The sequence below is a fragment of the Molossus molossus genome, unplaced genomic scaffold, assembly GCF_014108415.1.
Source record: "Molossus molossus isolate mMolMol1 unplaced genomic scaffold, mMolMol1.p scaffold_m16_p_10, whole genome shotgun sequence".
Taxonomy (NCBI): Eukaryota; Metazoa; Chordata; class Mammalia; order Chiroptera; family Molossidae; genus Molossus; species Molossus molossus.
This window is the reverse complement of record NW_023425345.1, coordinates 99076891-99089846: the sequence shown is the minus strand read 5'-3', so window position 1 is coordinate 99089846 and position 12956 is coordinate 99076891. Positions and strand designations below refer to the sequence as shown.

At 44.1% G+C, this 12956-nt stretch overlaps 1 non-coding gene across 1 annotated transcript; it reads left to right on the top strand.

Annotated features, from left to right (window-relative positions):
* Window positions 1-12319: 12319 nt before the first annotated feature.
* LOC118624777 lies at window positions 12320-12425 on the top strand. Its single transcript, XR_004958448.1, has one exon. It is a non-coding gene; the product is annotated as a U6 spliceosomal RNA (small nuclear RNA).
* The last annotated feature ends 531 nt before the right edge of the window (window positions 12426-12956 follow it).

The following is a 12956-nucleotide window of genomic DNA, read 5'->3' as shown; positions in this document are numbered from 1 at the left end:
AGGGACCCCGTCTGGCAACAGGAAGGCAGGAGCATTGGGCCACAGCAGGTGACTCATGACTGTGCCCCATGGATGGATGTGAGCGTCCATGTGTAGAACAGGAGAGAAACAACACAGTGAAATGCATGGCGTCCGTGTGCAAACCACAACAGCCTCAGCATTTTCTGTCCCCTGATGCTCCTTCAAAGAGCGGTCTGTCTTCAAATATGGTTCAGAAATATTCCATACTGTGTCTTTTTTTTTTATTATTGATTCGAGAGGGAGAGAGGAGAGGGATGAGGGGAGAACATCGATTTGTTGTTCCACTTATTGGTGCATCCATTGGTTGATTCTTCCATGTGCCCTGACCGGGGATTGAACCCGCTTCTTGGGCATCTCAGGACAACACTAACCAGCTGAGCTACCTGGCCAGGCCTGTGTCTCCTTCCTAAGGACGGACAATGCATATTTGCTTGACTAAACACCTCTGGAGAGACCCCTGGTAAAGAAATAGGTTTAACTTCTTTAGGGTTTAATTGAAATATAATTAATGTAGACACAGACCTTAAGTGTTCAGTTTTGTGAGTTTTGGGAGATTTGTACTTCATCTACACCATTCAAAAACAAGGTACAGAATGTTTCCATCACCCCAGAAGGTTTTCTTGTCCTAGTCAGGCTACCCCTGTGCAGCAGCAACCAGTGTCTGACTGCTCCCCACCCCAATCTGCTTTTACTACTCCTTAGACTTCAAAAAATTACATCATACTGCAAGCACAGGGGGGGGGGGGGGGGGGGCAGGGTTTGTTTTCTTTTGCTCAATGTGAGAGTTTTGATTTTCATCAATGCTGTTGTGTATATCAGTGATTGATCCTTTCCTTTTTTAAATTACTGAGCTACATTCCACTGTGTGTATGTACATACATATAAATATGATTTGTTTATCCATTCTCCTTTTGATGGACATTTGGACTGTTTCCAGGTTTTGACTATTATGAATAAGGAAAGCATAAACATTCTTGTGCAAGTCCTTTTGTGGACATATGTTTTCATTTTTCTTGGGCAAATACTTAAGAGGACTTGCTGAGCCATAGGGTAGATACATTCTCCAAAGTGGTTGCACCTGTTTAACTTTTTAAACTTAGGATTTGCTGCATTCATTTGACCACAGAGGCCCACACATCTGTGACATGAGCAGGTAGGATTAGACAGCGTTTCAGATTCCTCGCAGTTTTATGCAATAAAAAAGTGGCCAAGGTGTCCAGAAGCAAAGATATATATATCTTCTAGGCAAAAGCAACAGAATAACCAGAAAGAGTTAGGAAGGTTGGGAGTAGGAGGGGTGAGGCCAGGGAGTGGGGGGGAGGTGCCAACAGACAGTCAATTGGAAAGAGGGACTTTTAAGCCGGAGGGAATCAGAGATCACAAACTAGAACCAATTAAAGCAGAGACCATAGTGCATAGAAGTTCCCACAGAGTTTAAGAAGTTTCTCTGACCCAGGGGCATCAATAATGACAAGATACTACTTTAACATTACTTTTGTTAAAAGTAGAGGTTGGGTGAACAAATGGCACTAAAAGTGAAAATAAGGTACGGAATAATTTTATTCATTCTAACTTTATTTTTTAAGAATTTCTGGTTAAAATATAAATAGGTCATGGGGATACAATGGACAACTTAGAGATTATAGTTAGTAATATTGTAATAACCTAAATGGGGTAAAGACAACTATTCAATAGTGTTGAAATAATTGGACAGATACACGCAAAAGAAAAAAAGAAAAAGAAAGAAAGAAACTACACTACCTTCTTACACCACATACAATAATAAACTCAAAATGGATTGGATTAAAGACTTAAATGTAAGAGTTGAAACCATAAAACTCCTAAAAGAAAAAGTAGGCATTAAAATCGAACATTTCTCTTAGTAATATTTTTTCTGGCAAGAGAAGCAAAAGAAAAACTAAGCAAATGGGACTACATTAAACTAAAAAGGTTTTGCACAGCAAAGGAAACCAATAAAATGAAAAGACAAAGGCAACCCGCTGAATGGGAGAACATATTTGCCAATGATATATTTGATAAAGGGTTGATATCCAAAATTTATAAGAACTCATACAGCTCAACAGTGAAAATACAAACAATCCAATTAAAAAATGGGTGAAGGACCTGAACAGATACTTTTCCAAATGGGACCCGAAGATGGCTAATAAACATATGAAAAGATGTTTAACATCGTGAATCATCAGAGAAATGCAAATTAAAAACCACAATGAGATCACCTCACACCTGTCAGAATGACTATCATCAATAAATCAACAAACAAGTGTTGGAGAGGATGTGGAGGAAAGGGAACCCTGGTGCACTGTTGGTGGTGCAGGTTGGTGCACCCACTGTGGAAAACAGTGTGGAGGATCGTCAAAAAATTAAAAATGGAACTGCCCATGACCCAGCTATTCTGGTTACTTCTGGGTATATATCCAAAGAAACCCAAAACACGAATTTAAAAGTATACACCCCTATGTTCATTGCAGTGTTATTTGCAATAGCCAAACTATGGAAGCAATCCAAGTGCCCATCAATAGATGAGTGGATCAAAAAGTGGTGGTACATGTATATAATGGAATATTACTTAACCATAAAAAAAGAATAAAATCTTGCCCTGGCCAGCGTGGTTCAGCAGTAGAGTGTCGGCCTGAGGACCAATGAGTGGCGAATTCGATTCCAGTCAAGGGCATGTACCTCGGTTGTGATTTGTCCCCAACCCTGGTTGGGGTCATGAAAGAGGCAACCAGGATGTGTCTCTCTCACATCAATGTTTCTCTCTCTCTTTTCTTCTCTCCCTCTCTCTCCCTCCCTCTCACTCTATCTGAACAAAAATGGAAAAATATCCTCGGATGAGGATTAAAAAAGAAAAAAAGAATGAAATTTTACCATTTGTGACAGCATGGGTGAACCTAGAGGGTATTAAGCTAAGTGAAATGGGTTAGTCAGAGAAAGACAAATACCATATGATGTCACTTATATGTGGAAACTAAGGAACTATATAAACGAGCATCTAAAACAGAAACAGACTCATAGATACAGAGAACAGACTGGTGGTTGCCAGATGGGAGGGGTTTGGGGGCTGGGTGAAAAAGGTAAAGGGATTGAGAAGTACAGATTGGTAGTTACAAAATAGTCGTGGAGATGTAAAGAACAGTATAGAAAATATAGTCAACAATAGTGTAATAACTATGTATGGTGCCAGGTGGGTACTGGAAACATTGGGGACATTTTTGTAAAGTATTTGATTGTTTAACCTCCATGTTGTACACCTGACACTAATTCAAAATAATATTGAATGTAAACTGTAATTGAAAAAAGAAAATAATAATAATATTGTAATAACCTTGTCCAGTGACAGATGGTTACTAGACAGTGTGGTGGTCACTTTGTTAGATTTTTAATGTTGAATAACTATGTTGTACACCTGAAAATAATATAATATTGTATGTTAACTATATTTTAATTTTAAAAAGGAATTTAAGAATAAAAGAAGTGTCCCAAAATGGTACAAACGATGTGAGTGGTGTTCCCTCGGAGCACAGATGAGAAGGGAGCGATGCGCTGGGCAGTTAGGGGAAGGACTTCAACCCAGACCCCGACCTTTTCCGTCTGAAGTAGAACATTGTTTCCACGGTTACATGTGGGCATCCCCCGCAGCCTTCCTGTTGCAAACCGTCCTGTCCATTCTTTTCTGCTGTGTGTATTGGGCCAAAGTCTCACAGGCAGGTTTCTGGCTCCCTCTTGGTTACACGCCACTCTGTGTTACGACCACAGCTTACAACATATTTTCCAACCGTGAACCAGGGGGAAGTGAGGAACCAGGATCCGTTGTGGGCAGTGCAGAAAGAAGGTTGTTTGCATGTCTGCTCCGTGCCAGGCACAGAGCTGGGCACATTCGTGTGTTACCTCATCCGTACCTCTCACAGCGATGCTGCCAGGTACTTACCCCGGTCCGCAGTTGCCTTCTTTCTCTCTAGCAGAATCCCAGTTTTGTTCGTGGTGGCAAAGCGCCCACTAACACCGGCCCACTCAGGCTCCCTAATAGCTGAGTGACTGCAAATGGATGCTGACCATTGGGTTGCAGCTAGAAGCTGGCTAGGGCTCTGCAGGGACATTTGGGGGGGCTTCCCTTCCTTGGCCTTCCTGCATGGGAAGTAGAGCCTAGTGGCCGGTCGAGCAGCCACACTGTGACTAGGGAGAAACCAACATGAAGACGAAAGCCTCGTGCTAAGGATCACGCAGCAGGTAGAAGGAAGCAACCTTGCCAATGTTGCCAACCCTCCCCCAAATCCCTACCACTGCAATTCCTGGAATTCCAGGACAAAAGAAAGCCTTGCTTCAATACCCACCCTCGGCAGCCTTCTGTTACGTACAGCCCAGATGGAATCCTCTGGCAGTTGTTATTACGATCATTCTACTTCATATTAAGGTACTACAGTTCAGTTAGGAAACTTAGTCCAGTTTCCACAGCCGGAACAGGGCACAGCTGGTATTCAACACTTATACCCATCCCCTGCCACCTGGCTTCAAAACACACAAAGCTTTTGCAATTCCATAATAGCTGTCCTCGAGCTAACCAGAGGCTCTTTCTCTGCACTGGGAAGCCAGGCAGGATGGGCATGTCCCCCTGCAGGGGTCTGTCATTCTTCTTTCCAGTAAGGAGCCATCGTGTTCTACTGCCAGTCAGAGCCTAGGCTCTGGCAGTGAGGACAGTGTCCCTCCCTCTTCAGACGACTCTTCCTGTAACTAGACCAGTGGCAGTTGCTGAAAATCTCTTCTCCCTTCGGATGCTTCCTCTACTGCCCGTTCTCCCACATCATCCATACTCTACCACTGGAGCGCCAAGAACACCCCTGGTGAAATAGGGCCATCTTGCCCAATGGTTTCCCAGTGGTTGCACAAAACTCTAGTCCCAAAGGAAATGATTGTGTATCACTGGATTTAATTAAGACTAAGATGCCCAATCTTTCACACTTTAAAGTCTCGGAAATCAGGATGTTGATTACAATCAGTGTAATCATCCTTGATCGTTTTCTCTTGCTTTAACATCTCTGAAATTATAATACATCTTATAGGCACTGGAATTTTAGTTTTATTGGAATATGATGCTTGAAAACAAAAGGGTTCCATGGCCAAATAAGTTTGGGAAACTTATTAGTAATGGAATAAATGGGATTAAACAAAAGTGTTTAGCACAGGCCTTCTCAGAGCCTTTAACATTCTAAAGAGCATCTCAACAGATTCATTTGGTCATTGAATTCTCTCTTTTTTTAAGCACCTTATAGTACTAGTGTTATGTTTCACATAAATTTTAATCCTCATCCCAGGGCACGCTTAGAGAGAAGAAGGGGGGGCGGGAGAGAGAGAGAGAGAGAGAGAGAGAGAAACATTGATGTGAGAAACATTATTTGCCTTCCTTCTGTTTGTGCCCCAACCAGGGATTGAACCCGAAACCCAGGTATGTGCCCTGGCTGAGAGTCACACCAGCAACCTTGCAGTGCACAGGATGACAGTCAACCAACTGAGCCACTCTGGCTGGACTGAAATATAAATTTTAAAACAATACATGAGGCCATTATATTCTGGATTCATCAAATTTGTCAACCAACTCCTCTCCACAAGAGTATTCTGAGAAAATTGGTCACAGAATATGAAAACGACGGAACTGGCAACTCTGAAGTACGGTCCTTTGGTGGGAGGATCAAGGACCCCATAGAGTCGACAGTTCCCTGAGTAAATCACTGGACAACAGAGCAGATACCTTCAGGGAGGAATATTGGAAAGTGCAGGGCCCAAGAATGCTACATCGTGCTACTTGACTCTTTGAATCGGCAGTCTAGCTGGCTCGCCTCTATCCAGACCAGAGACAAGAGTATGGCTAGAGTCATGCCTCCCCGACGCCTGGGGACTGTCTGATCCCCAGAACCTGAGACAATATCACTGGTCTGAGTCACAAATAATGCTGATGTGGCTCTTGAAATGCTGGAAAGGGGAGGCCCAGAATTTAGATAATTCTTGGTGCTTTTCAAATTTCCCAAGTGGTTCCAATATGCAGACAAAATTGAGGATCATAATTTGAAGGAACTGACTTGATTAAGCAGTGTTTCAACTGTGACAGCTTGATGAGAGATGTATTTAGCTGCTGCAGTAATCTAAGCCCTAGGCGTAGTGGAAATAAAAAATAAGAGATGAAAGTAAGAAATGTTTGAGGGAAAGAATCCCCAGAGAGGGGCTGAAATGAACTTAGATCGTGAGAAGTATGGACGATGTACCACTGAAAACACAGCTGTGGCAGGAGGCGTGAGCGAGGTCTGGGTTTTGGAGGGGAGGTAATTGTTTGTGTTCACGTGTTGAGCTGTAGTTTTGAGAAAGATGGCCAAGTAGAAATGTCCAGGCGGCAGGAGGAGATGAGGATTGGGTCTTCGAGGGCAGGGTTATACATGTTGAAGTGATTTGTACCCACCCAGGTGATGTTTGAAGCCTTAGATATTTAAAGATCATCTTTCTCACAATGAGATAGTATTGAGGAGACCACATTTATAACTGCTGGGAGTCAATGCAAAAGACTTGAAACTCAAGTTCTGCCTCTGCCACGGACCAGCTGTGTGACCTTGCACGAGATCCTCTATACCTTCTGAGCCTCAGTTTCCTTAACTAGGAAACAGGAGCCCTGGCCAGTTTGGCTCAGCGGTTAGAGCATCAGCCTGCGGTCCAGAGAGACCCGGGTTCGGTTCCCGCTAAGGGCACGTACCTCGGTTGCAGTTTGTCCCCGACCCTGGTTGGCCGTGTGGGTGGCAGCCACTCGATGTGTCCCTTTCACATCGATGTTTCTCTCTGTCTCTCTCTCTCTCCCTTCCACTCTATCTGAACAAAAAATGAAAAAAAATGTCCTCGGGTAATGATAAAAATAAATAAATGAATAAATAAATAAGTCTTTCAAACAATATTGTTTAAAAGAAAAGGAAACAGGAATAATAACACCAATATTAAAAAAGCAAATCTTTGTAAAGCACCTGACGTACTGCCTGGTGCAGAGCATGGCCGGGAACCGTGGTAGGTCCACCTGGGTTCCCTGGCCCCAAACCACACAACTCCAAGCAGGTACAGTACCAGTGCTCTTCCGGTCAAGAGTGAGGGCAGCAACAATGAGCAATCAATGTACACTCGTCTCAAGGGCACATGAAGATCAAATCTTAGCAGACCAGTAGGCATTGTCGTCTATGATAGATAGACCATACGCATAAGGAATGAGCAAGAGATGGATCTGTGCTGGAGTATGACCTTAGAAGTTATCACCAATGACTTTTCATCAGAAAGATAGAAAGAAAGCAGAGAGACCCTTTTTATTCTTAAATGAAGGCAACAAGAGCTGAATAATATCATCCAAAAGGTGGCTTATCGACGACTCAGCCCCAACCTGGGAGCATCCAGTGATCACAGCTGTGGCAGAGCTGGACCTGTGTGGAACATGTCTGTCTTTACCCCAACGAGAGCCGAGAACGTCCTAATTAAGATCACAGGTGACACCAGCTTGTGAGGTATCAGTAAGGAGGTAGGCCTAGAAAGCCAAATGTTTTTTAACATGAACAGGCTAAAGAAATAGTTCTCACAGAGAGTGAGGTTTAGCAGAAACAAGAGTGACATATTTTAAAACAACCTATAGAGACAAAAGGAAGGATATCTTTGAACTAGGTCACTGGCTAGTCCACTGGTCCCGGCCAGAGTCGTCGCCTGCTTAGCGATGCTCAAGCACAGCCAGGGCGCGTGGGTGCCCCGACAGGTTTAACACGGAACAGAAAAGAAGGCTAGAGGACAGGAGAAAGGGAAGCAGGGGTAACATGAGAAAGAGAGAGAGGAAGACGAGTTAACAAAGTGTGGTGCTGGGATTGTGAAATGTGTGCAGAGTGGAGGATTCTAGTTCATTGGAACATGAGGTCACTTACACACTCAATAAATAATTTATTGAGCAAGTAGTGTGTGCCAGGCTAGGGATCTCTCAATGAGCAAGACATTTGGGAATCCTATGCTCGTGGGTTCTTCCCCTGCATGACTTTTAAATGCTGAAGGCCTATCAGGAGCCCTCAGACCTCTTCACTCCTTCGGCAACGTCGTCCACTACCAAGGATTTCCATCCCATCCCCCTGCTGGTGACTCACTAACTCGGAGTTGCTGAAAGTCTCCATAAACAGCAACGAATTGAGACAGACATGAATGAGCAAGGCTGTGTTTCAATAACACTTTATTTACGGACACTTATCTTTGAATTTCATACGATTTTCACGTGTCACGAAATGGTATTCTTCTTTTCATGTTTTTCAGCCACTTACAAAGGTGAAAAAAGAAACATTCTTGGCCCCCAGGCTCTTCAGCGCCAGAGAGCAGACCAGACCTGGCCCCTGGCCCTTAGGTTGCCCACCCTTAGTCCGGGAGCATCGCTCTCAGACACTGGGTGCGTTGGGGGGGCACATCCAGAGGACACAGCGACATCTCACTCCCCATCCTGGAGCAGAGCAAAGGATGACAAGAGCACAGTGCGATGCTTCTCTTCTGGAGGCTGGGGACACGTGTGAGCTTAAGGCCAGGACGTGCGTCTTAGCTGGAGTTTCTCAGACAGGCCGGTGGTGAGGCAGCCCCTGGGAGAACAGGGCTGGTTTGTGCTGGTGACTGGCTCGCGACAATACTGTGCTTCTGTGAAACTGTCTCCTGCACTCCAGCTCTCTCTGCAGCAATGGGAACGAGCTACATAGTCACTGTGAGCGGGGGGCGGCTTTGCATGTGGTTTCCTTGGGGGGTTCATTTAAAATTTCTCATTATTGTTGGTACAGTGTTTTAAAAAGAGGTTATTCAGATGAAAAGCAGTTAAGCACTGATACCAGTTAACAAGGGAGGCTGCAGGATGTCTGTCCTGGGATCTTTAAAACTACGATTCACACCATCTGGTTTGGGGGTTTTGAGGAGAGCCCGGCTGCCTCAGGAGCCTCGGTGGGTTTCCTGGTCTCCGTAATTCCCGGGGACACAAGCAGACAGATGCCACCGGGAAGAGCCGCTCTCCTCTCCTCCCACAGCAGAGAGTGGAGATGAACTCCCCGAGTCCCCACGTGACATGGATCCCCAGGCAAGGAAGTGGCCTTTGAAATGGCATCTGCCGGAATAAGGGGCCACCACACCACAGGCTCGTGCTGCGCCGCTGCCGGAGGTGTGAGCTGCTGTCACTACTAAAGGACTTTTGAAGAGGAAAAAGGAAAAAGCTTCTCAATGGGATGAGGAATTTGTTGGAAAGGACTTGGGATCAACAAGGTGCTACTTTTCCTCCCTATAAGAGGGGTGGGTGTCACTGAGGAATCGTCCTGGGCTTCTCGGCCTGTGGTCTCAGGGACACGGGCGGACTCTGGTGGGTCACAGCTTTCTCTGCACTGAGAGGCTCCGGGTCTCTCTGCTGAGTATCTGGGAGTCCGGCCGCTTTCTCTTCACCCTCTGAGTTTTCGCTGGCACGAGAGTCTAGAAATCCTAACGTAACTGGCAAATGTGTTGACATCACAGAGCGAATTTCAGTGCAGCTTGCTCTTCCTGGCTGAGTTCAAACTACTTCCTTAAAAAGAGGCAACATTAGCCCGGCCGGTGTGGTTCAGTGGTTGACCCGTGCACCAAGCAGTCGCTGGTTCGATTCCTGGTCAGGGCACATGCCCAGGCTGTGGGCCCGATCCCCATTGGGGGGCATGCAGGAGGCAGCCAGTCGATGTTTCTATTTCTCTCCCTCTCCCTTCTTCTCTCTCTAAAATCAATAAAGAAAGAAAAAAGGCAACAATAAACTTTTGCCTTCCAAACTAGACTATATAACTGATTTTTACAGTTAACACAGGATAGAACTTATGGGAGATTTTCTGTTTTCAAAAAATTTTTCCTGGCTGTCACACTTTTCATGACCAATTTTTCTCCTGTGGGACCCAGTGGACACATGCAGTTTTGTGATGCTTTTTATGTGTTATCTGTCCAGGTCTAGAGAGAAATGGCCTAACAGAGGCCATGGAGGTGCCGCCAGGCCTGCTCGGGGACCCGCCAGCAGAGAAAGGGGTCTTCATTCCCTCTCCCCTTCTGTCCAGGACAGAATGTGTGGTTTACATTGGCCAGAAATAGCTTGGCAAATATTTTCGCTTCGCTAGATTTCCATCTCTCTGGTGTAGTGCTGATAATTAGGGAAAAACAACAGAAAAACAGCAGCATCCCCATTCGCAGTCATCAGCACACGGAGCACCCCCCGCCCCCCTGCACCCCCCTCGTACCTGGCTCCAGGCGTTCCTGCCCCTTCCCCCCAACCACAGCCCAGAGGAGGCCTCGTTTGCCCAGGTTTACAGCTCTGTAAATGGAGACAAGGAAGCGAAGTCCCTTGCCTGGGCTCACACTTCGGGAATGAAGTGGAGCCTGGTCCCAAGCCCAGGCCTCTTGGCCTCCCGCGCCTCACTCGCTCTCTCCAGCATTCAGCCAAGCCTCCCTGAGCAAAGTGCCAACCACCAGTTTTCCACCACCCTCCCTCTAGCACACCCACTTGCCCTCTTCTTTTTTTTCTTCAATATTTTTTCTTTATTGATTTCAGAGAGAGAGGAAGGGAGAGAGAGAGAGAAACATCGATGAGAGAGAACATCAACTGGCCACCTCCTGCATGCCCCCCACTGGGGATCAGGCCCACAACCTGGGCATGTGCCCTGACCAGGAATCAAACTGGCGACCTCCTGGTGCCTGGGTCAACGCTCAACCACTGAGCCACACTGGCCAGGCTCTTCACCCTCTTTCAAAATTATTACTCTTCATTGTAATGGCATGATGACATTTTGAGGAAATTTTCAAATATGAGTATCAATCTCTTTCACGATGTTTTCAGTTTCTACTTTCTTCCAGTCTTCATCTATGTGGATTTAACCAGTATATCATTTTAAGTGCCAAAAATTGTATATCCTTCTTTTTGCACCTAACATTATATCATGAACACATTCAACACAAATTTATCTATTTATTTATTTATTTTTCAGTATTGTTAATTAACTCTCATTCTTTTTTTCTCTCTCTCTTTCTCTCTCTCTCTATTGATTTTATAGAGAGAGAAAGGGAGAGGGGGAGAGAGATAGAAACAATGAGAGAGAACATCAACTGCCCGCCTCCTGCATGCCCCTTGCTGGGAATCAGGCCCACAACCTGGGCATGTGCCCTGACCAGGAATCAAACTGGTGACCTCTTGGTGCATGGGTCAATGCTCAACCACTGAGCCACACTGGCCAGGCTCAACACATAAATTTATAATTACTAATTTAACAACTGCATAAAATTCCATCAAATTAATATACCCCAATTTCTTAACTCAATTTCCATTTTCCATATGTTGAATTGTTTATAATGTTTCCCTAATATAAAAGATGTTACAATAAACTTTTTTCATGTATACACATTTTATCCTCTCACTGGGGTTTTTCTTTAGGCTAAGTTCCTAAAAGTATAATTACAAGACTGAAGGGTTTGAATACACACACACACACACACACACACACACACACACATTTTTATTTTAGAGAGAGGAAGGGAGAGAAAGAGGGAAGAGAAAGAAACATCAATGTGAGAGAAAAACATCAATCAGTTGCCTCCTGCATGCACCCTTTTTGCAGAGATCCAACCTGAAACCTGGGTGTGTGCCCTGATGGGGAATGGAACCCACCACCTTTTGGTGTAGGAGAAGATGCTCCAACCAACTAGTCACACCAGCCAAGGCATGACTATGTTACATCTGACCGTCTTTGTTACATCCTGAACACATACATATAAGTTTCAAAATTCTTCTCATCTTCTAAGTGTAATTGGAGTGAGACCAATTCAACTAATCTCTTCAGTTCACTTATACCTGAATGGTCATTAGGTTAGAGTGACTTCTTCAAAAGCCCTTGTGTTTCTCATTTAAATACCAGTTTGGAAAGAGAAAGAATAACTACTCAATACTGGCAAGGGTATGCGGAAATAGACACACTAATAAATGTCATGGTATGCAAATTAGTAGGACCTCTCTGGAAGGCAACTTGGCAATTTGTAGGAAAAGCTCAAAAATGTATATGTGCTTGAATCTAACCACTCTACTTTAATAATTCTAAAGGAGGAAACTTGAGAATAGGTACAAAGATTTAGCTTCAAGCATATTCTTTGTAGCATTTTTATAATAGCAAAAACAGAAATAAATTTATGTCCAAAATGCAATTGGCTTAGAATTGACACATCTTTATAATGGGGTACTATGTAACCCTTTAAAATGATAATTGTAGTGCTCGCTTCGGCAGCACATATACTAAAACTGGAATGATACAGAGAGATTAGCATGGCCCCTGCGCAAGGATGACACGCAAATTCGTGACGCGTTCCAGATTTGTGGAATATAATGAACATAACAGTCTGAGGAACGGGGTAGTCCCAGAGACGTGGAAGTGGGGTACAGACTGACAATCCCCAGAAGAGGGGGTGGAGGGGGAGAGATAAACCACAGAACTTATATGCATGTGTGCATGAACAATGGACATGGACAACAAAGCTGGGACAGGGCAGTGGGGGGGGGGGGATCAGTGGGGGGAAAACGAGAAACATCTGTAACAAAAATTAATTAATTAATTAAAAGAAAAAAAATAAAATGATCATTGTAGGTACTACATTAACGATATAAACATAGGCTCACAACATATTTAACAAAGAAACAAGTCACAAAATAGCACTTATTATATTATCTACTTTTGAAAAATAAATAAAAACAGTTATAGAGATGCTCCAGTTGTTAGCAGTATTTATATGTAAATGGTAGAATTATGGGTGTTTAATGGTTGTGCCTTTTTATTTTTACAATACAGATAACATTGCTTTTGTAATAAGTAAAACACAAGGTTTTTGTTTGTTTGTTTTTTCTTATTTAG